The sequence below is a fragment of the Lycorma delicatula genome, chromosome 8, assembly GCF_047948215.1.
Source record: "Lycorma delicatula isolate Av1 chromosome 8, ASM4794821v1, whole genome shotgun sequence".
Lineage (NCBI taxonomy): Eukaryota > Metazoa > Arthropoda > Insecta > Hemiptera > Fulgoridae > Lycorma > Lycorma delicatula.
The window spans coordinates 124,029,461-124,052,028 of NC_134462.1; the positions used below are offsets into that span (position 1 = coordinate 124,029,461).

The 22,568-nt window shown below is 30.9% G+C and overlaps 1 protein-coding gene across 3 annotated transcripts in view; it reads left to right on the plus strand.

Annotated features, from left to right (window-relative positions):
- LOC142328908 (uncharacterized) overlaps nt 1–22,568 on the plus strand; it is a 411,591-nt gene that overhangs the window by 50,839 nt on the left and 338,184 nt on the right. Inside the window, exon 1 of one of the 3 annotated variants that reach the window (XM_075373052.1) lies at nt 3,417–3,483. The exons of the other annotated variants lie outside the window; for them this stretch is intronic. The gene's annotated coding sequence lies outside the window, so the exon portion shown is untranslated. Of the gene's footprint in view, nt 1–3,416; nt 3,484–22,568 lie in introns of those variants that run through there. 3 annotated transcript variants of the gene reach the window in all.

The window sequence follows — 22,568 nt, forward strand, 5'->3', positions numbered from 1 at the left end:
TTATTTGCTGTTGTTTCTTTTTTCAGTTTTTCTATCTTCCCAGTATCTCTTCATTCTTTCTAATATGTTTAGCCTTCGTTCTTCAGAAAGTTTAGCTCTGCTGTACTTGCGTTTTGGCGCTTCTTGGAATCTTTTATTTTCATCTTTTAATATTCTCTTTAAAATTTCTCTTTCTCTTATAATTTCTTCAGTTACCTTAAGTACTTCAGTAGTTCTTTTAGGTCTTCTTGGACCTAAAAAAAAGAAACGTCTTCTTGGACTTATGTGACATTTGTTTTTAGTTTATTTACTTTGGAAGAAATAAAAAAATTGTTTAGTCAATCTACTGTTATGCATTCTAAATAAACGGGAGTAAAATGCAATTCGTCGTTTCCTTATCGTGTCTGAAAGTATTTGAATTTTAGTATAAAGTTTGTTATTTGAAATTAATTTTATCTGATTCTTTTGATATTCATAACTTAACATTTTTGTTCTAATTTTCCTTTCTTTTTTTCTAGATTTCTAGTAGACTATTGTTGCACAGTCTTAGAATTTCTGCCGCATAGATTGTTTTCGGCTTTATCACAATTTATAGTGCCGAAATCTTGAGTTCTACGATAAAAACTCTTTGTTATAAGTGTTTTTCGTTAGTTGGAAAGCTGCTCCCATTTTATTAGCAATTACTGTTAACGTTTTTTATCTAAAGAATTCCAACTGATTCATTCTTGGTATAATATGATAATGTACGTTAGATTGTTATGAGAAAACCTGTTACAAATTTTGTTGTAAACCTGTACTGTTAAAGAAAAAAAAAGTTATATTTAGATGAAAATTTAAGAAAAATAACTACAGTTATAACCGATTTATTTACTTGCTATAAAAATAATAATCATCTTTTTCTTCCTTTAAAAAAAAACTTTTTCACTCTGTTTCTTTTAACTTACGGTTCTTTTATTTTAATACAGTAATGTTCAAGTTAAAACATCGTTGTTTTTTGGTTTTTATATTAACAAGTGTAAATCTTTAAAACTTTTATTACCTTATGTTTTCTTCTTTTTTTGTTTTTTTCCTAAGTAATTTTATTTGTTATATAACAGCTTATTATAAAATATATTTAAACTTTTGTAAAAATATAAATAGATTTCAAAAATCATCAGAAATCTTAATTCTTTATTTTATTCAGTTAAAAAATTATAATTTTAAAACTAACGTACTTTTACTTTCCCTTCTAGTTAGCGCTATAGCTCTAGAAGATAAAGTATTGTAATCGGTCCAATTTGGGAATATGCGGTTTTCACCTGACCTTTACCTTTGACACCTAAGGAACCCAAAAAACCGGATGGAAATTTTCAGGATGTTAATGTTCTATATACGTGTGTGTGTGTGCATGCGCGCGCGCGCTTTTGTGTTTGGTGTTGGCCTCAAAATCACCTAACATATCCAGCACTACTGAACCGATTTTGACCAAACTTTGTCAGTTTACTTTTAAATATGGGGGCATTGATTCCATTAATTTTCAACTTAAAAGTTCAAGTGGGTGAGGTTAAAGGACAAGGTCACCCTCAGAATCTAATTAAGATCATTTCGCCTAATTAAGATCATATTTTTCTTAGACATATTTGTTAAAGATTAAAATATAACAATATTTTCAAGAACTGTTTTTTGCAAAATCTCACCCCACCCCAAAAAATGCCGTTGCAGTTGTCTGCTATGTTGTGTGTTGTCTGCTATGTTGTTACAGGTAAGCGGTAAAATTATATAAATGAATAATATTTAAAATTTCAAAACGTAACTCGATCGGGCTGGTCTCGCACCCGGTTGACTCGATAGCTGTGCGTTCAAGCCTCGCGGCTACATCATTCTGCCGACCGTACAAGCAAAATTTGTTCTACGTAAGTTGTGAAATTACATTAGATTAGTTAGTTTCGACCGTCGCCGCTAGTATCGCTACACCCGCGCAAATTAAATACGGTATGCGTACGCGTTTTAATATTAGAATCATTGGATTAAATGATTCTATTTAAGTATTAAATGATTAAGTATTAAACAAAACGATAAATTTTTTCAATTAAATTGTATTTGTAAGCCGTGGATCAGAAACAACCCACAGTTGTAGGACTTAACGCATCTTTAGCGTCTTTAGCCGCATGACGGAAAAGTCTTAATACTGCGTTGTCAGCTATTTTTGCTAGTTAGTTATTAAATTTTAACAAATTTAAAACTTGTGATAAAGTTAGATTAATTTTTTTTAAATCTAAAAATATATAGGTGTTCTAGAAAAAATTAGTAAAGTTTAGAATAATAAATAACGAAGCTCCGTAAAAAAATACTTTGATATAAATCTTGTATCAAAATTTATATTTTGATATAATTCATATTTTTGTCGGGGTGCTTCTGATGATGCATAAGGGTCCCTTGCGGTGTGAGTGGTCGTAAGTAAGGGGAAGGGCATGCGCAATGCATTGCTGGATCCTAGTAGCATAGGAACGGGGCGGGTAGACCTCCTGAGTAGCGTCTTGCTTGGTCGAGGGAGTCGGGACGTCCTTGTGATCCAGGAGGGATCCCGATGGTGGCCTCTGGAATGGGCCAAGCTAGTAAGGGCAGGCTGCTGCCACGACACCCTGAGGCGACTTAGTTATATCTAATCGGCGGGGACCACTTGACTTGGGGATCTTAAAAAAAGGAAAAAGGTCTTTTCTAGTTGTTATTTTAATTAATATTTATTTATTATTATATTAATAGATGATCTTTCTTTTATTATGAATGATAATTTCTGCTCGATTTGAAAAACTTGTAGAATTTATCGATTTAGTTTCTTTCTTAACGAACTTTTGCGGGCTTTGCTTACTGATCGAGTGTCTGTATTTTTTAAGACCTGTACTTGTAGTTACGGGAAGTGTATTGTTGAGTAAGAATAAATTTTATAAGAGATCCCTTCAAACTCCGTTTACAGGATGATTTTAGAATCATTAAAAAAAAAGAGGCCCCCTAAATTGAATACAGAAAACCGTATTTACTCATAGTTTTTGTCCGAGTTTCATTATGAGTGTTTACCACAGGGTTGCTTTTTTGCATTGCTTTTTTCCTTGCGTGTTTGGAATGAAAGATAAAGTAAATAAATACAGTTTTTATATATTTTGAAATACTCGTAAGTTTTAATCTGTGACTGCTGTTCGTTTTATATATTATAAATTTAATAGCGTCTACTTTGTGTAATACTACATATTAATAAATTCTCTAAAAACATAGAACCATCCATAACAAAACAAATATATTAGTGAGTCTGTTTGACCCTCTGCTCTTCAGTAATTCTTTTTTTTTTGTGTGTTATTTTATGTACATAGGAATTTGATTATGATACAATTTTTTTTCACAAGCTAATATAGGAAAACTGTATATTTTTTATTTCCTAATTTTATTGTTTTCTCTTATTACAGGTAAATAAAATTAAACTACTGATAAAATACTTATTCCTTGAAGATTTTATTACTACTCGTAAAACAAGTAAGTTTTTCATCATCCGTAAAGATTAAAATTACTGTATATTTTATGTAGCGTATTATTCGTTTTAGTGAATCCTAGTTTATTACCTCCAAATTTCTCAGAACATTTAAATAGCAATAAATTTATAAAACTAAAAAAAAAAAAATTTTATAATTTTTTTTCTATTCCAAGAATTTATTTATAGATTTAATAATTTTACTGCTGAATTTGTTTTAGTTTATTTTAATAATTTCTTATTTTACAAAAATAATTTTAGTATCGATTTTCAAAAAATTAATCGAAATAAAATTTAAGCAGTTTTTTATTAGGTAGTACATGCAAAAAACCTTACTATCCAAGCACTCTGTTTTATATTTTTGAAATTAGTTATGTGTATGGAGAAAAAATGTAGCTGCATGCACTCGGATATTTAATTTCTACTAGCCACATGATCTATAGTGAGAGCTTATCTTAAGTAAGCCTGATCCACGCCTTAAATTGCGTCAATGATTTCTGGTGGAAAGTAGTTATTGTATTTAAGCTTATCAACACAAAATTATTGGTCAGTAATGTGTTGCTCCTCCCATGAATAAAGATAATTTGCCATTTTACCTCTACCCGCTGCACAGCCCTTTAAAGTTTTATTATTTTTTTTTTTAAATTCATTTTAAAAATATCCCTTACATTTTAAAATCTTAAAAATTTGAAGATGTTTTAGACCGAAAATTGTCATATTCGCAAAATTAGTGTAGAGTTTGGTACAATTATGTTATAAATTGCCAGCAAAGTAAAATTATACATTCCAAGAAAACTGAACTTATAGATAAATTAAAAAATCCTTCATGTATTTAGAAATAAATTTTAGTAAAATATTTACATATAAATCTTCAAGTAATTTGTGAAACCAAAAATTAACTGATAGGTTAAGAAATTTCACAAAATATAATTAAGAAAATGTGATTTTACGGTGAGTTTTACGGGTAAATTGAGGTGATTTATTACAAAATTAAAAAATAAAATTGGCATCTCAAATTGGATCTGTGTCGGAACCACGGCCGCAATCCTTTAGTACGTAGAATACGTTACGTACGGTGTAGTGTTGCTAATATACTATAAAAGAAAGTGATCGATGACAGATTTAGTTTTAAGAAGTACAGAATTTTATTAAGCAATCATCACACAAATTAGACTGTTAGGTCAAACAAGACTTTATTTACAACGGATTTGTGATTCGAGAAGTGGCTGATATAAGGCAAGATATTAACATCTGGCGTTCGGCATTGTTCATTTTATGCTTTTTGGATTTGCCATGATCTGTTTCACTCTCCGGAAGCGTTTACGATATTTTTCAACATGTTTAACAAATATTTATTGCGACATTTTGTCTAAAGAGATCATTTTTACAACTTCATAATTATTTAGACTTTTTAACATTATTATTGCTGTTTTACTACACTACATAGACAGTATTGGATAATAGAATTTTAACGACACCTCATTATACATTCTATCACACCGAAGTTTAGAGATATATTAATTTTAGTGCGCACCGAACGGCGCAAATCAAACCTATCTTTTCCCCCATTCATCCTGTGTTTTTTTTTGTGGGCGAAAAAACACAATGACGTTATCATCGCCCGAATATAAAATTTTATTGAAAAAAACATAAATATATAGCTAAAATCTAATTTCGTTTTATACTTAAAACTAGTATCATGGTCTTAAAACTAAAATTAGAAGTAAACGTAAAATCAAACTAAAACTAAAAAGAATTTAACGAAGTCCAAGAGGGGTGTAAAGGGCCCCAACTTGGATAACGGGAAGACTAAAAAAAAAATAATATAAAAAAAACCATACCTATTTAAAATATAAAAAGGCTAAAACTTAACAATTAATAACAGATAAAATATCATTAAAAAAAAAACTAAAAACTTAAAACTACTATCACTAAAAAATAAATATAACTACTATCACAGTAAAAAACTTGAAAATAAATGAATAAAAACTATATATATACATATAAACAAAATAAAATTGAAATAAGTTTAACAAACTCCGAGAGCAATGTAAATGGCTTCTTCTCGGATAACAGAAGAAAGTATAATTAAAAATCAAACACATACAGTAAAAAAAAAAAAACCACTATTAAAAGGTAAGTAAAATATTAATACATCTAAGATATAAAAAGACCCGGTCCAAAACGTCCGGGTCTTTTTATATCTTTTTATTGCCCAAGATTTGACGAATGTTTCCAGGGCAATTTAAATTTACGGCGCAATGCCGCACAACAAATGCAATTCACTATTCCCGTGCTGGCTGATGCAATAATGTGTTCATGTTGTGCAGTTCATAACCTTTGTTCTTTCATTTGTCAAATTATACGTCGTATAAAGTGGATATTTTGTCGTTTAGAAGATATTATAATTTGAAACGTTACATGAAAACTAACACTCGGTTTTCTGGTCGGAGGCCTGATGCCAGCCTGAAAGGTTAAACATATTCTACGTCAACAATAATTTGTTATATATGTAATTTAAAATCCTACGTTAGAATTAACCTTTTATTTATAAATTATTATTTTCATTTTCTATGCCGGAATTTTGGGTATGAAAATTAATTGAAAATAAGTTATTGATTTCTAAAGAATACACTAAATCTTTATAATTTTATTCATTTAATTTTTTATTTTATTGAAAGTTTCATAAATATTGATCAATAGTGACTAAAAAAATAATGTCAGAAATTCTTATTGCGCGACTGTTTTCTAATTTGTGAGTAAAAGAGAAAATGTAGCAGTAATAGTGGACTACACCCTTCTTTGAAAACATTGAAAATAAATATTCGTAAAACAATACGATTAATCTTTTCAAACTTTGTTTTAAAATATTCTTAATGTATTTATTTTCTCAATGGATATGACCTGGATATTTTCTTAAGGTATATTACCTCGGATGTTATGCAATATAATTTTTTCATATAACTTTGTTCTTTTTTCAATGAGAGCGTTAACTGTAGATATGTACTGTATTTCGGATTACGCTGACAATTAATTCCAATGTATACACAGTAGGTGTTCAAAAAGTAGCACAATCTTACCGGAAAATTATTAAATTACAATAGTTTTTGAAGGTGGTCTCCATTATGCGATTCACATAATCGAATACAATGTTGCATGTTCTCAAACACATTTTGTAACGTTTATTAAGGAGTTGCGGAGACACATCGTTCAATTTCACTGCAGTTCAAGAACGGTGTAAGGATGAGTATTGTAAGCGGCATCCTTAATGTATCCCCACAAGAAAAAGTCAGGATGGGATAATTCAGGAGACTTAGGGGACCACAACCCCTTCGAAATCACTTGTCCATGAAAAGACTGATCCAAAAAAATAGTTTTATTTACTGTATGTGCTATAGCATTGTCCTACTGAAAACACGTGCATTCTACCCGGTCTGCAGGTATAGTGTTTAAAAATTGTTGCACTATCTGTCTGTAGCCGTTGTCTGTTCACTGTTACATGAAAGAATGTCATGAAGATTCGCCTAGGTGAAATTGCACACCAAATACCCATTTCTGTCAGTGCAGAGGAGACTCTTGCAGCCAATCGTCGAGTTCTTCCCCATCTGGCGTTAAAGATGATATGAACCGCTGAAGAAAGCTACACGTTTTCTATTATCTGCAGGTAACAACACGAATTCTGTACGGATATATCTTTTATAAACACCTGCGATATTCCGTGGGGAAACTACCGACGGAGAGACCAAACTGGCTAGATAGGCGTCGCACTGACTTCTGGGGGACTAAAAGAATGTCCAGCTTGCATCTCAAAACTTTTCTAGTGCTAGCATTTTCGGTCGACCACTTTTGGCTGCATCTGTCATATTCCCTGTTTCTTGGAACTTGTATAGCTGTTTGATGGAAGACTTGTTTGGTGCATGTACACCATACTTTTCTGTGAAGGCATTCTGGGTCTGGGCATAACTTACACATCTAATGTAATGGGAGACAATGAATATTCTCTTCTGCATTCTGTAAACCATTTTTTCTCAATTAAACCAGCAAAAAAAAAAAAGAAGATAATATTCTTCCGTAAAGTTGTGTCACTTTTTGAACACCCATTATATTATTCATAATCGATGATTTAGTAAAAAAAAAAAAAAACCGAAATCGATTCCGAGAATTTTTTCTCTTTCATCGAGATACAATTGCCTTTTGGTACCATTGTTACTGAAATATTTAATCTTAACAAAATAAAAAAATAAAGATTGACAGTAATCTTTTGAAGTGGAGTAGAAACTTGTAATTAATGAATAATCTTACTCTCTTACTATTTTAATAAACTATTATTGTACGTAAAATAATAACAAGGATTATTTTACTTATTTACTTTTATAAACGTCTTATTTTATTCTGTTAACTAAATGTTTTTAACCTCGTTTTTAGCCAAATATCATAAAACGACAGGTATAATAAGCGTATTTATGACGCCATGAATGAGTGGGAACGATTTTTTCTTTCATAATTCGGGGTATCAAATTGAATTGAAAAAAATACCTGTCACGTCATTCCTATTTATCATCCTTTTATTTTTTCTCTATTTAAAGGTACGTGGTAGAAAGTATTAATAAAAAAGTACCTTTTTAAAAAAAAATATTTAAAAAGATGTAAGGTGATATATTCCAAAAAATGTTGTTAAACTGTGATAACTTTTCATTAAATTATGATTTTATTGAAGGAGTAATACTAGAATAAAAAATTATAAATTAATAAAATAATTTTGATAAAAAAAAAATATATAAGTTAAACTTTTAGGAAGGTAATTTTTTGTAACAAAACTTAAGGGGTCTTGGTACAATATGATAATGTACGTTAGAGTGTTATGAGAAAAGTTGTTCTAAATTTCGTTGTAAAGCTTTACTGTTAAAGAAAGAAAAAGTTATATTTAGATGAAAATTTAAGAAAAATAACTACAGTTATAACCGATTTATTTACTTGCTATAAAAATAATAATCATCTTTTTCTTCCTTAAAAAAAAAAAAAACTTTTTCACTCTGTTTCTTTTAACTTATGGTTCTTTTATTTTAATACAGCAATGTTCAAGTTAAAACAGCGTTGTTTTTGGTTTTTATATTAACAAGTGTAAATCTTTAAAACTTTTATTACCTTATATTTTCTTCTTTTTTGTCTTTTTTCCCCCTAAGTAATTTTATTTGTTAATATATAACAGCTTATTATAAAATGTTTTTTTAACTTTTATAAAAATATAAATAAATTAAAAAAATCATTAGAAATGTTAATTCTTTATTATATTCAGTTAAAAAATTATAATTTTAAAACTAACTAAAGTACTTTACTTCCCGTCTAGATAGCGCTAAAGCAGAGCTATAGCTCTAGAAGGAAAAGTATTGTAATTTGAGCATATGCGGTTTTCACTGGATCATTACGTTTTGACACTTTTTTGAAATTTTCCCGTTGTTAATGTTCGTATGTACGTGTCTGTTCTGTGTTCGGTTTGGCCTCTAGATCACCTTATATTTCCAGAATTAGTGGACCGATTTTGGTCAAACTTTTTCAGATTTCCTCTATAAATGGAGAAGTGATGCCATTAAATTTTTAGCTTAAAAGGTCGAGGGGATGAGGCTGTAAGGGAAGGTCACCCTTAATATCTCAAGATTTCGCCCAATTTAGGTCGTCTTTTTCTTAGATACATTTGTTAACAATTAAAAAATAATAACATTTGCAAAACTAGTGGCTAAGCGGGCATACTGCGTCAATAGTATCCCCTGTCACCATAAGTGGCGCTAGTGTCACAGTCCGCCATCTTGGAATCTTCCTTTTCCCTGTGATAAATTCCCGAGGCGGGAAATTTTAAATTCCAGGAATTACCAACCAAATTGTTTTTGACACATTATATATTAATTATTTATTTAATTTAATTTAATTAATAAAATAAAAATAAAATAAAATTTAATTTAAAAATTGGTAGCGCTGACTGTTGCAATCGTTTGCTTTGTTGACGTCACATGTGAGCGTTAGAATTAAATAAATAAATAATATTTAAAGTGTAAAGAAAGTAACTCAGTCTGGCTGGGTCTAGAACTCGATCGCCAGGTTGACTCGGTATCTGGTGCGTTAAGCCTCGCAGCTACACCAGTGTGCCGACCGAACAAGCTAAAGTGTTGTATGTAAGTTGTGAAATTGCATTAGATTAGTTAGTAACGACCGTCACCGCTAATTCCGCCACACCCGCGGGAATTAAATACGGTATGCACGCGCGCTTAAGTTAGAATCACTGAATTAAATAAACGAAAACATTTTATATTTAAATAAAATGGTAAATATTTTTAATTAAGTTGTGTGGGTAAGCTGTGCATCAGAAACAACTGTGTTGTCAACTTTTTTTCGAATGAGTAAATATTAAATTATTTTAGGATTAGATAGATATTCTCTTATTTAATTAAAAATAACCAATCTGAATCTAATGTTTCCAAAAATTCGAAAAGTGGGTGAATTAACGAAGAGAGATCTTGAAAGCTTTGCATGTTTTCCACACATGCACGCGCGCGCACACATGCACACAAATATATATATACATAATTTATCAATATTCAAAAACAAATTTAAAAAATCCCTCTCATCGTGCTGGCAGGCGGAGGTAGATCTCACCGTGCTAAGTAGGAGATATTTCATCTTAAAGTTAAGAAAAACTTCAAACTTACTCAATACGACAATACGGTTGCAAGTGAAAAAAGTTTCACATGTTAAGCATACGACAAGCCCCATCTTCTTATAGTTCCAGCAACATTTCATATCAAAACTTGTTTCAGACAAAGGTTTTAGGTAATGTTTAGAGGACTAACGACCACTTTAAACCGATTCGATACTGTGCCTATTAAGGGAGGTATGATTTTTTTTTTGTTTTCAAAAACCCATTTTTTCCATCCTTGGGCCAATGGTCAAAAGACTTTACTTAGATACGTTTTAGGCCCTTATCCAAAGAATAGTTTATTTAGTGATTGTGCTTTGGTTTAAGATTATTTTATTCTATCTATGATCCTTTTCTTAAAAAAAAAAAATAAATTTGATTTTGTTTTTACTTTAAACAAATTTGATATTTTATTCGATAAGAAAGTTATAACGATATTTTGTTTTTTCGAAAAAGCCCCGACCCCCGCATTTCCACTCCTATAGCCCGATTTTGCTCATTAACAAACTCGACCGAGTTTTTGGGTCGTTATATTTTATGTATCAATTTGAAAGATTTTGCATAAAATTACGGTAGTTATCATGTTAATAAGAAAGAGAAATAAATATGTATATATGATATATAAACTTTTGAACTGACGGTGGTTTTGGGGTCTGGGGGATGTGTCGAAACTGGAAGATATGTCGAAATTTTCCGGAAGTTGAATCATGGTACCCATTAAAATAGGTAGCTTTCTTATGAAATCTACCTAAAATATCACAATCATCCAGCAAAACTTAAGCTTATGCAGTGCCACGGTAGCAGAGTTAAATTCCAGTAAACATATTTATCTATAAAAGGTCCCTGTCACCCCCCCCCCCCCAAGCTTAACTCGTCGTTACATGAACGACGAGCTAAACTTGGGTGGAAGACATTCTTGAGAATTACATCGCTTTTATGAACAAAAGATCCCTTTTGTCTTAAAAAAACTTTTCGATCAATACGTCCTACTAGTCCTTTACTAGACTTATGGAAGCAAAACATGGAAATTTATCGTTCAATCATAACAGAAGCTGTGGGTAACGCAAAGAAATATGGGATGGTGTATACCTGGAATTACCGGACGGGATAGGAAGACCTGTAAATAGATCATATTATCATGAAAGTTAAAGAATTAAAATGGTGGTGGGCAGGCCATGTAACAAGAAGATCTGATGGTAGATTGACTAAATTACCCTTTGAATGTATATTACTAGTTGTTAAACGCCCATGAAAATGATCAAAGGATCGTTGGATTGATGATATTATCAAATACATTGGACCGAATTGACAGAAGATCGTACAATACCGTTTCAGTTAGAAACATGCTAAAAAGGCATTTATCCTGCAGTGGATCGATAACGGCTGAAATGATATATATATATATATCTACTTTTTTTGAAGGTTCAAAAAAAAAATTTCAATATGTTAATATATAATGTATAACAAATCAAAATTATAATAAAATATGATCGATATACGAGTAACTTGAGATTAAAATTATATATTTTAAACTACAGGAATATTATTTAATATTAACTAAATGATTTAACTCTAAATATATTATATTTTACCTGTTTATATGTATTAAAACTGCTAAAAAAATTAAAAACCTGCTTTCCTTCTTCTTCCAAAAAAAGAACAAAAAAAATCGTTCTATAAAGTAAAAAATAATCTTTTCCCCTAGTGCCCTACTTTCTAAATACTCGTAATGCTGACGTTGACTTTCCAAGCGAGCTTTGCAATTTTGAGATGTCTTTTACACGATGCTAAGATTCGCGTTGACGTCGAAATGCCACTCGGAACTTCAGGCTGTTCTGGTGTTTTGTTAGCTCTCAATTGCGCTTTGTATTGGTTACAACATCCAATCTTGTCTTCTTCGCTTCTTTATTTGTATCTTCATTTTCTTTCTTTTCTTGGTATTTTTGACGCTTTTTCTCTAACCGTCTTTTTTGCTGAGTCGATGTCTCTTTCGTATCGATGTAATCGCTGAATAATGTTTGTCAGCGATGTTTTTTTTTTGGCAGTCGGTTTTTTAATTTTTAATATTTATCTTTTGTTTATAACTAAATCAGATGATTAGCATACATAAATTTTAGAAGGTAAATTTACATTAATTATATTAAATAAAATCCGCTTCAACAGACTTCTTCTCATCTACTCATACCGAATCGACAATCAAAATCATTCGGATCGACAGCTGCATATTATCAATTTACCTCCTTTTCTCAAAATTTTCTCCTTATATCTCTGATAACGTATATATAAAATATAGAAGTATATGAAATTAACAATTGGATATTTGAACTGTCACCCGACTTACGTCGCTATTAAAATTTCACCATTGTATGATATCGGGAAATTAGTTTATTTAAGGTCGAAAGATTTAAGGACACGGTTGGACCATTGTTAGTTAAAGAAAAGCATATAAAAACTGAGCTACCATACATCTATTGCAGTAGCATTAAAATTTTCATAAGAAAGTGTGACGTCATGTCTTTTATGTGTTAAGCGATTTAGATCATGTGTTAAGCCTCTACTATCACAACAAACATCTCTGCACTTCTTCAGGCAACGTAACTGAAAAGCTTGGTGTTGTTTTTTGTGGTTTCCTTTTAGTTTCTTTCGTTTTTGCTATTAAACTTTGTTATATTGCTTTATATTTTAGTATTTATACATTTATTTTCTTTAAGGCAAGAAAAAATTAAATATATTATCATATTAGTATTAAATAAAGTAGTACTATTGTTAAGGTTTACATATCTTTATAAAATAAAAAAAAAATTATTAAAAAAGTACTACGATGTGAACAATTCTGTTGAAAAATCATACAAATTTGTTAAAGAAATTTTTTACTTATGACTGCATTATCATTTATGTTATTTTATTCGTTATTTTAACATAAGTTAAAAGAGAATCTAAAGAATAATTTTTTTTACCTAGCAATTTAGTATTAAATCTTTCTTTACTGTTCCATCTTTTTTATTTATACGATGCCACTTTAGAAACTGTCTGTGGTAAATTATGAATAAGGTTTTTATCTATACTATTACTCTTTTAACTTTAAAATCGAGTCAAGTAGAACCAGCTGCCACAAGTTCGTTCTTAAAAGCGGAAGGTTTAAGAGAGCTTAAAATGGTTTCCGGTTCAGGGTTGCTTTGTTCCGTCGTCGGAAAACCTGCTGCAAATTGCTGTTGTAAATTCTAAGTCGAGTTGAATTTTTTTTCTTCTTGGTAGGTTGAATCTGTATTCTCTCAAGCAGAAAGGAAAAACGGTTCCTATTACAGAAAACACACGGTATAAATATATAGTTTTATTCATAACAAAATTCAAGTAGCAGTTCTATATGAGATATAAAGTTTTTAGTTTGTATTAACAGAATTTGAATATTTTTCATTTGCAGTTATTTCTTTTCTTTCATAACATTATACAGAATTTGCATTTCTGCAATTTTTTCTTATTAACTTAATTTTACTCGTATTTATATTATTTTTTTAAATGTTTAACTTGCAAAACAAAATTTTATTAAAATTCGTTTTTTATAATTTGATTTAAAAATCACCAGTTAAAAAGTAAAATTCTATTTTTGTATTTAATATTTGGACCCAAAACGTGAAAATAACAATTATACGATTACAATGATAAAAAGTATTTAAATTTTTTTTTAAATTTCATAGTTTTCAAACTAAATCTTTGCATGTAATCACCCTTTGTACAGTTTCCATTAAATATGGGAACAAAATTAAATGTAATTATAAAGATATTTAATATAATTAACTTTCCATTTTCCGGGTACCCGTAAATTTTCTCAAATGCTATCAAAAAAAGTTTCTCACGTTACTCATTACGATGTACACACATGTACATCTACGTCGTACATTTTACGTTTTAGGGCCGAACTATTAAAGCTATACTATTCGTTTTCAAAGTGGACGATAACGCCCTCTTGTGGGCGCTGGAGGCCTCAGGGGTGGTGTTAGAAGGCCCATAGAAAATTGGGGGCGTTCGGGCGGCAAAATATATTTTCCTGACATTTCAAACCAAAATGTAAAGTAAAATGTAAGTTTCAACTCGAAATTGGATATGCCACGTTTAAAAACAATAATTTCAATTGCTGTTTTTAAGAGCGCATCTTAAAAACAGCAATTACAATTATTATTTTTAACAGGTGGTAAGTTTAAATTTTTGGGGGCGCTAGAAAATCTTTGATTCTCAATGCGGGCGGTGGGCGAAAACTTTTAAGAATTAATGATCTAGACCAAACAAAGATATATGTATATGTATACGTATATATGTATTTGTGTCCCACTGCTTTTAGCCTTATATCTCAGGATTGACCAAACCGATTTTCTCCAAATTTGGTCAAAATGTTGCTGGAATTGTAAGAAAAAATGTTGCTGGTCATGTTCCTGGTAAAAATGTTGCTGGAGCTTGTCGTATGCTAAACCTGTGAAACATTTTTCACATGCAACCATTGTTGAATTGAGTAAATTTGAAGTTATTCTTAACTTTAAGGTGGAATTTTTTTTTATCCTCTACTTAGTACCTGTGAAATCTTCCTCCGCCTTCCGTCGTGCTGAAAGAGATTTATTTTTATCCGGTTTTATATACGGTTAAAAATATTTACGTGCATGTAAATTTTCCGATTTTATCACTAATATTTTTTATACATAACAAGATTAAAGTAATAGTGGTCATTTTTTATTATTTGAAAATTTTAAATAAAAGTATTGTAAATAAAAGTAAGTATTGTATTGATCAGATGAACTTTCTTTAATAAAAATAATTCTGACTTTTAAAAAATTTATTTTAATTAATGTTTTTATTAGTTCTTAATGTATCCAAATTTAACGTGCTTGTATAGGAAAACTTCTGATTTCTATCAATACCATTGGAAGTTTGACAATGTTTTTCTTATTGTGAGTTATAAATGATTTTGCTGTAAAATTATATTTTATTTCGTTGTAGAAATGTAAACTAATATTTTACGTATTATAACCTATTTAACTACACTTTTTGCCTCATAATATTTGAAAAGTATAGTATTAATATTATACGAACAAGTATGGTAATGCAGTTTTTATATTACAGCCTACTTGTTTTATAGCTTTTAATAATGCGTAGCATTTGTTTTAGTGAATTTATACCATCGTACTATGGGTATATACTCTGACAAGATAATTTTAGTTATCTATTACGTCATAAAAATGTTTTTCTTCTTTTATTTAATAAATAAAGTGAAATACATCTTATGAGCCCTAATATAAAGAGATAAATTATTTTTAGCTTAGATGTACAGTTATTAATTTTAGTACAAGTAATTTTAGTTCTGGGAAAAATGTGTAGAGTACATAAAATATTATGTTGTTTCTTGTTCCCGGTACCTTGGCTCGTTAACCCAGCGAAGGACCTCGTTCCTCTTTAATTCTCCCTTCCCACTTCATGATAAGATTGACTGCATACATACCAGCAAACACGTTCAGGTTATGTATTTCTGTACGTGAAACATTTTATTTACCCATAACAGGTTTTTTAATAAATCATTAATATCTGGTAAATGATCTGTCTTAAAACATCGATAAAAAATTAAAAATATTTTTCCGATTTTTTATTTTCTGGAAATTCCTATGGCAGGATAAGGTTTATATCCTTTAGGCAGAATATTTTTATTTTAAGTTATATTATCAAATTTTTTAGCTAATATCGATAATCTGTGGCCATCAGAGATCGTGATCATGATAGATAAATTTCCCTATGCTATTTTACTTCACTAATTCTTCCACGGTCTATCCTTGTATTTTTTTCCACTGGATAATTCATTAGATACGAGCCAACCAACCCCTTGCTGTTCTAAGTGAATCCATTACTCTTTAATATGTAGGTTTACAGTTCATCTACAAGCTCGAATATTATCTTAATAACTCTGTTATCGAAGCCTAGTTCTTGGGAATAATTTTTTTTTGTGGTAGTAGAAAAAAGAGCGAAATATTAGAAACGGTTAATTCTAATAGGAGAAATTCCAACCCACTTAATTATTATATGTCACTAAAGTAAAGACTAAGCACAATGAGCTAAGGGCTTCCTTATCGAAAATTCTTACACATCATCAGGACTATGTAGTATGTAGCCGTATCTAATAGATATATACTCTAGTTAGCGAAAATCCTATTCGGAATTGTAGTTGTAAGGATAAAAACAGAAATATTTAGATAACTAATTTTATTAATGTCACAATTTAATGGTTGTTGAAATATATTTAATTTTTACTTTAGTATGGTAATCGGTCCAATTTCAGCATGTGCGGTTTTCACCAAATCTTTTCGTTTTGACTCCTAAGGAACCCAAAAATGCGGATAGAAATTTTCCGGATGTGGTGTCTCACTCTAAATCACCTTATACTTCCAGAGCTACTCGACCGATTTTGACCAAACTTGGAGAGATTATTTCTATATGGAGGTATTAATTCCATTAAATTTTCAACTTAAAAGGTCAAGGGGATGAAGCTGGAGAGCAAGGTCACCCACAGCATCTCGAGATTTTGCCTAATTAAGATCTTATTTTTCTCAGGCACATTTGCTAACAATTAAAAAAAGTTTGTTAAATAAAACTTTGTTAAATAAAGTTTTTGCAATATCACACTCCCACCCCAAAAAAAAATGCTCTAAGTAAACTACTGGCTAAGTGGGCATAATGTATCATAAGTACTCCCCTTTTTTATCACAAGGAGAACTAATGTAGCACTGACGTAGAGCTGCTGTAGTCGTTTTCTGTGTTGTAACGTCACATGTGAGTTGTAGAATTAAATAAATGAATAATGTTTAAAATGTAAAAAATTATTTAAAGTGGCCGCTAGTACCACGACACCCGCGCGAATGAAATACGGTATACGCGCGCGCTTTAGTTAGAATCATTAAATTAAATAAACAAAAAATATTATATTTAAATAAAATGATAAATATTTTAAATTAAGTTTGTGTATGTGTGTGTGTGTTTATAAGCCGTTCATCAGAAAAAATCCGCGTGGCGAAAAGATCCATTACTATTTTGTCAGCTGTGTTTTATTTAACCCTGTTCAAAACAGGAAACGCTGTTCAAAAAAATATATCGACGATTGAAAACAATTGAGGAGGAATAGGTGACATAGTAATACTCACCGGGCTAGTCTAGTGGTTAAATCGTCATCGCAAATCAGCTGATTTCGCAGTCGAGAGTTCTAAGGTTCAAATCCTAGTAAAGGCGTAATTATACTTTTATACAGGTTTGAATACAAGATCGTGAATACCGGTGTTCTTTGGTAATTGGGTTTCAATTAACCACGCATCTCACGAATGGTCGACTTGAGACTGTACAAGACTACAATTCATTTACATTCATACATATTAGTCCTCTGAAGGATCCACCTTACGGTGGTTCTGTGGGCTAAACAGAAAAAAGAGAGAGGTGACATAGTATGAAAAAAAACAAAAAAAAAACAGAAGAATAAATGCGTAGTAGTTAATTTTTTAATGGTTTACGATTATATTTCTTTTGTACTATTTTCCTTATTTTATATCAAGCTTATGATAGAAATAGATAAATCTTCTTTGAAGTTATTGACCTAAAAATTATTAATATAAAAAAAAAGTATCCTTTGATGTTTTTTCGTTAAAATGAAACGAAGTAGAGCAGAAAATCATTTTTTATTCTTGATATTGAATACATTTAAAAGAAATTATCTGTGGTCTGAATATGTAATTAGGCTGCTCTAAGTTAGTATTATCAGTTTTATTTCATTCGATAAATTAATGAATGTAATTAATTATAAAAAGAAATTAAAGGGGGAAACTTTCTTTATTATCGAATTTTTAATCACAAGTAATAATTTCTAAAACAACGCCTTTGTAATTTCTTTATTAATAAAAGTTATAAAAAAAATTTACTTCAATGAATAATGTAAAAATTTAATTTTACTTATAATTGGATTGGTTTAATGTAATCTACAATTGTATTACATTTGTAATTAATTATTAAAATATCGATAATTATTATTAAAACTTTTTAACTTTTTTTATTCCATTAATCTGTAATTTTAAAATAAACTTTTATTAGACACACACACACACACACACACACACACACACACACACACACACACACACACACACACACACACACACACACACACACACACACACACACACACACACACACACACACACACACACACACACACACACACACACACACACACACACACACACACACACACACACACACACACACACACACACACACACACACACACACACACAACGAAGAAAAAGGAGAAACTTTCAGACATGTTCCACTGGTGAAAATATTAAAAAATGTTCATATAAAGATACGTCTGGAAACGCTTTGTTTTCGAGTTACAGCTAGAGAAAGGTTTCGCCCGGATTTCAATTCTTCTAATAAAAAAAAAGCTGTATTGAAATTTTTAGGATCCAAATTTAGGAGTAAAGTTGGTTGTTTCTTATGCAATATAAGATTGGGAAATAGGATAAAATAGTTCCCAGAATTGTATCTCCGGTAATTTTTAAAATATCCGACGTAAAACACAAAATTGTTTGTCGAAATACAAATTTTGTTTAGGTATGTAGTACAGTAGCCTTGTAAAATGACTAATAAATGCGGAAGATTTAGTAACAAAACTTGCAGATAGTTTAATTATGAGAAAAATAATGTAAACACAGCTAATAAAATATTAAAAAATCGACTTTTTATTAAAGCAAAACAGACGAAATATAGGCAGAAAATCGTATTATTCTTTCTATACTAAATTGAAATGTATGTTACTTTAAAAACATTTAAAATCGTCTTATTGTATAGGATGGAAATACTAACAGCTGTTCAACAATGAAAATTGTGTACTTTGTTTGAATCTGTTGCCATAAATACAAAGGATGTGTAGTGTTTTAATATCGTAGTGTAAAACTGCATTTTAGTTTTCTAACGAGAAACATATAACGTGTCCATATAATTTTTTTTTATGGTTTTATAACGGAAATTCTGAAGCTGCTTGACGTGAATATCAGGAGAAATTTTCTTGTAGACGGATGTCAAATTAGAAAAGTTTTTCTTTAACATTGCTATCGTACTACAAATCTAAAAAAAAAAACTATATTTTTTTTTTATACCAAAATTTGTGGTTTATCTTAAAAACTACTGGAGAAAAAGTTTTGGGACCAACTTTATCCTATTTAATGGCTCAAATTACATAACCACAAACTTTACTCCTTAATTTTAGTCGTACAAACTATACAGTAGGGTTTTTTTTTATTATGAGAGCTGAAATCAAAGCAAAATCATTCACTAGCCGTACCTCGAAAACAATGCGTTTCCACACCTATTTTAACACGAATTTTTTTCATTATTTTCACTAGTGGAACATGTGTGTGAGTGCGCGCACGATTAAATTTGAAGTTTTACTAGTATAATTGATGTAAAAATTGTTGTATACTTAATTCCTTGGTTCGTATTTGTAAACCATGTTCTTATAGAAGTTAAAATGCCAAATTCGTGGTAATTGTAGGTTTTAATTATATTGAAACCACAAAAAATAGCAATAAAATATTGTTAAAAGCGCTGAATAGATTGCAGACGTCTGCAAGAAAAATAAAACCCGTAGGAATAAATCTCCTACATAGAGGAGTACAGTGATACGGTAACGTATAGATTTCTCCTGTCTAGTCAAAATTAATTAATTTTTTTATAATACGTTTATTTATAATTTATTTATTGTGCGCGTATCTGTGCTCGGATGGTGTGTACGGTGTTGGTACATTTTGTTCAAGTGTTTGGTGTTGTTTTGAGTTGATTTTTAGTTTTATGTGGATCAGTGTTTGTGTGTGTATGTGCCTTGTTATTTGCTTTGTTGTCTGAATGTGTGTGTGGGCGCTTACTCCCCCCTTCTGAAGTAATATTTTACCAGCTGTTCCCAGGAGTGGCGAGTTGCCAGGGGTGAAGTCGGTAGTGTGCAGGAATACATACGCCTTTTTTACTATCTTGCGAAACCAGTTAGCGAATCCGACACTGTTTCGTCGCCCGTAAATGGGTTCTTCCACCTCTTAAAAAAGAGCTACTGGTTTTCGCCCACTTACAGTTAACGATAGATAAAAAATGAGTATTTTTTATAGCATGCAAGAACTGCCATATTTGACCGGGATTCGAATCCGGAACCTCCGGATGAAAGGCCGAGAAGCTCCCATTTCGCTACGGAGGTCGGCGGATTAATGTATATCTAATAAGTTTTGTAGTGATTGATGTATGAATTTGTTGGTTAATATAATTCAAATTTTAAGCGAGCGTGTGTGCATATATATATATATACATATATACAAGTGTATATAAAGTGCACATACATATTGCTAAATTATACTAATTTAAAGCCGCTCGCTTAAAATTTATATGCAATATATATTTGTATTATATATATATATAAAATACAAATTTTTATAAAATATTAGTGTGCAGGGGTTCAGATGTTAAGGTGGAGTGGTAACGTCTCTACCATTTTTTTGGGAAGTTTCAAAGTAGGAATCGAGCTAAAGGCAGAGATTTTTTCCTGGATTGGTTTATAACTTGATCTACTAAAAAGAAAACGAAAAAGAGATTTAAATAAAAAAATTAATAATTTCTTGAATATTTGATTCTATAAAATTAGAAATTTTAGAGAATAAGGTCCAAATCTTTCATCAGTATCTTTCGTATAATAAGAGTACATGGATGTACAGACCGTTCAGTAAGTCGTGTGCAGTATGCTTTAGAATTATGTGGTGCAATCTTTCTTTCAGCGTTGAGTTGGTTGCCCTGTAAGTTCGTCGGGCTTTGCTCACAAATAAACAAAGTCGTAAGTTGTTGAGTTATTGAAATTGCTTCAGTTTGTTTCGTTTATCGGAAACAATAGTTGCGAGAAATATAATCGGTTCTTTCGGTAGAGCGCATCTTTCTCAATGAATATGTCCTTCGTAAAGATGACAAGTATACTGATTTCGTGAAACAGAAATTTTCTGAAAGTTTTCCAAATACTCGCGTAAGTTAACACAGCAGTAAGATATTGGATTTGCTGCCACACATAAACCTGTAAGAAAAGAATGAAGCTTTTCCCGTACAAAGTATTGTGTGTTCAACAACGGAAACCTACAGTTCATGACAAAAACTAGTAGATTATTGTTAATGGTTTAAACGTTTTATTGACCAAACTTCCGTAGGTATCCTCGACATTATGTTTTTACAAATGAAGTGTAGTTCATCTGGGAGAGTATATTAATTAACGAAATGCACAGTCTTTAGCGACTATGATCGACAAACCCTCATGAATTAAACGAGCAATCTTTAACGAAAATTCGAGTCAGAGTTGGTGTGAGTAAAACACGAATTGTGGGTCCAAAGTTTTTTGAAAATACAGTTAGTAGTGATTGTTATTAAGTCTTTTTAACAAACTCCATTAGTCAGTTAACAGAAGTGGAGATCAATCACGGTTGGTTCTTTGATGAATGAATGAATAATTTCGAGGGGTTTGCGGCCTGTACGATCGCCCGATCTGACTTTCCCAGATTACTTTACTGTGGGGGGCAGAAAAACAAGCAGTGTATCTCAACAATCTATGTACGATTGACGAACTAAAAACCGCAATAACGACTTACGTTCGAGACATTCTAGTATATCAGCTGGTTAAAATTTTTTAAACTAAATTTTACGCGAATCAGCTGATTTGGAAGTCGAAAGTTCCAACGTTCAAGTCGTAGTTACAGCAGTTACTTTTATACTGATTTGAATACTTTCTTTTTCTTGTTTAGCCTCCGGTAACTACCGTTCAGATAATACTTCAGAGGACGAATGAAGATGATATGTATGAGTGAGTGTAAGTGAAGTGAAGTCTTGTACGTTCTCAGTTCGACCATTCGTGAGATGTGTGGTTAATTGAAACTCAACCACCAAAGAACACCGGTATCCACGATCCAGTATTCAAATCCCTGTAAAAATAACTGGCTTTACTAATACTTGAACGCTGGAACTCTCGACTTCCAAAGTCGTTTGGGAAGACGGGTTCATCACTAGGCCAACCCGGTGGGTTTACTGATTTGAATACTAGATTTTGGATACCAGTGTTCTTTGGTGGTTGGGTTTCAATTAACTACACACATCTCAGAAATGGTCGACCTGAAACCGTACAAGACTACACTTCACTTACACTCATACATATCATTCTCATTCATCCTCTGAAGTAAAACCTAATAGTGATTCTCGGAGGCTGAACAGAAAAAAAAATGTGTCCAGTGTTGTATTGATATTCAACACTTATTCAACATCATTTTCATCACTTTTTTTATAAACCCTTCCACTTATTGTAATTATCAATTTCTA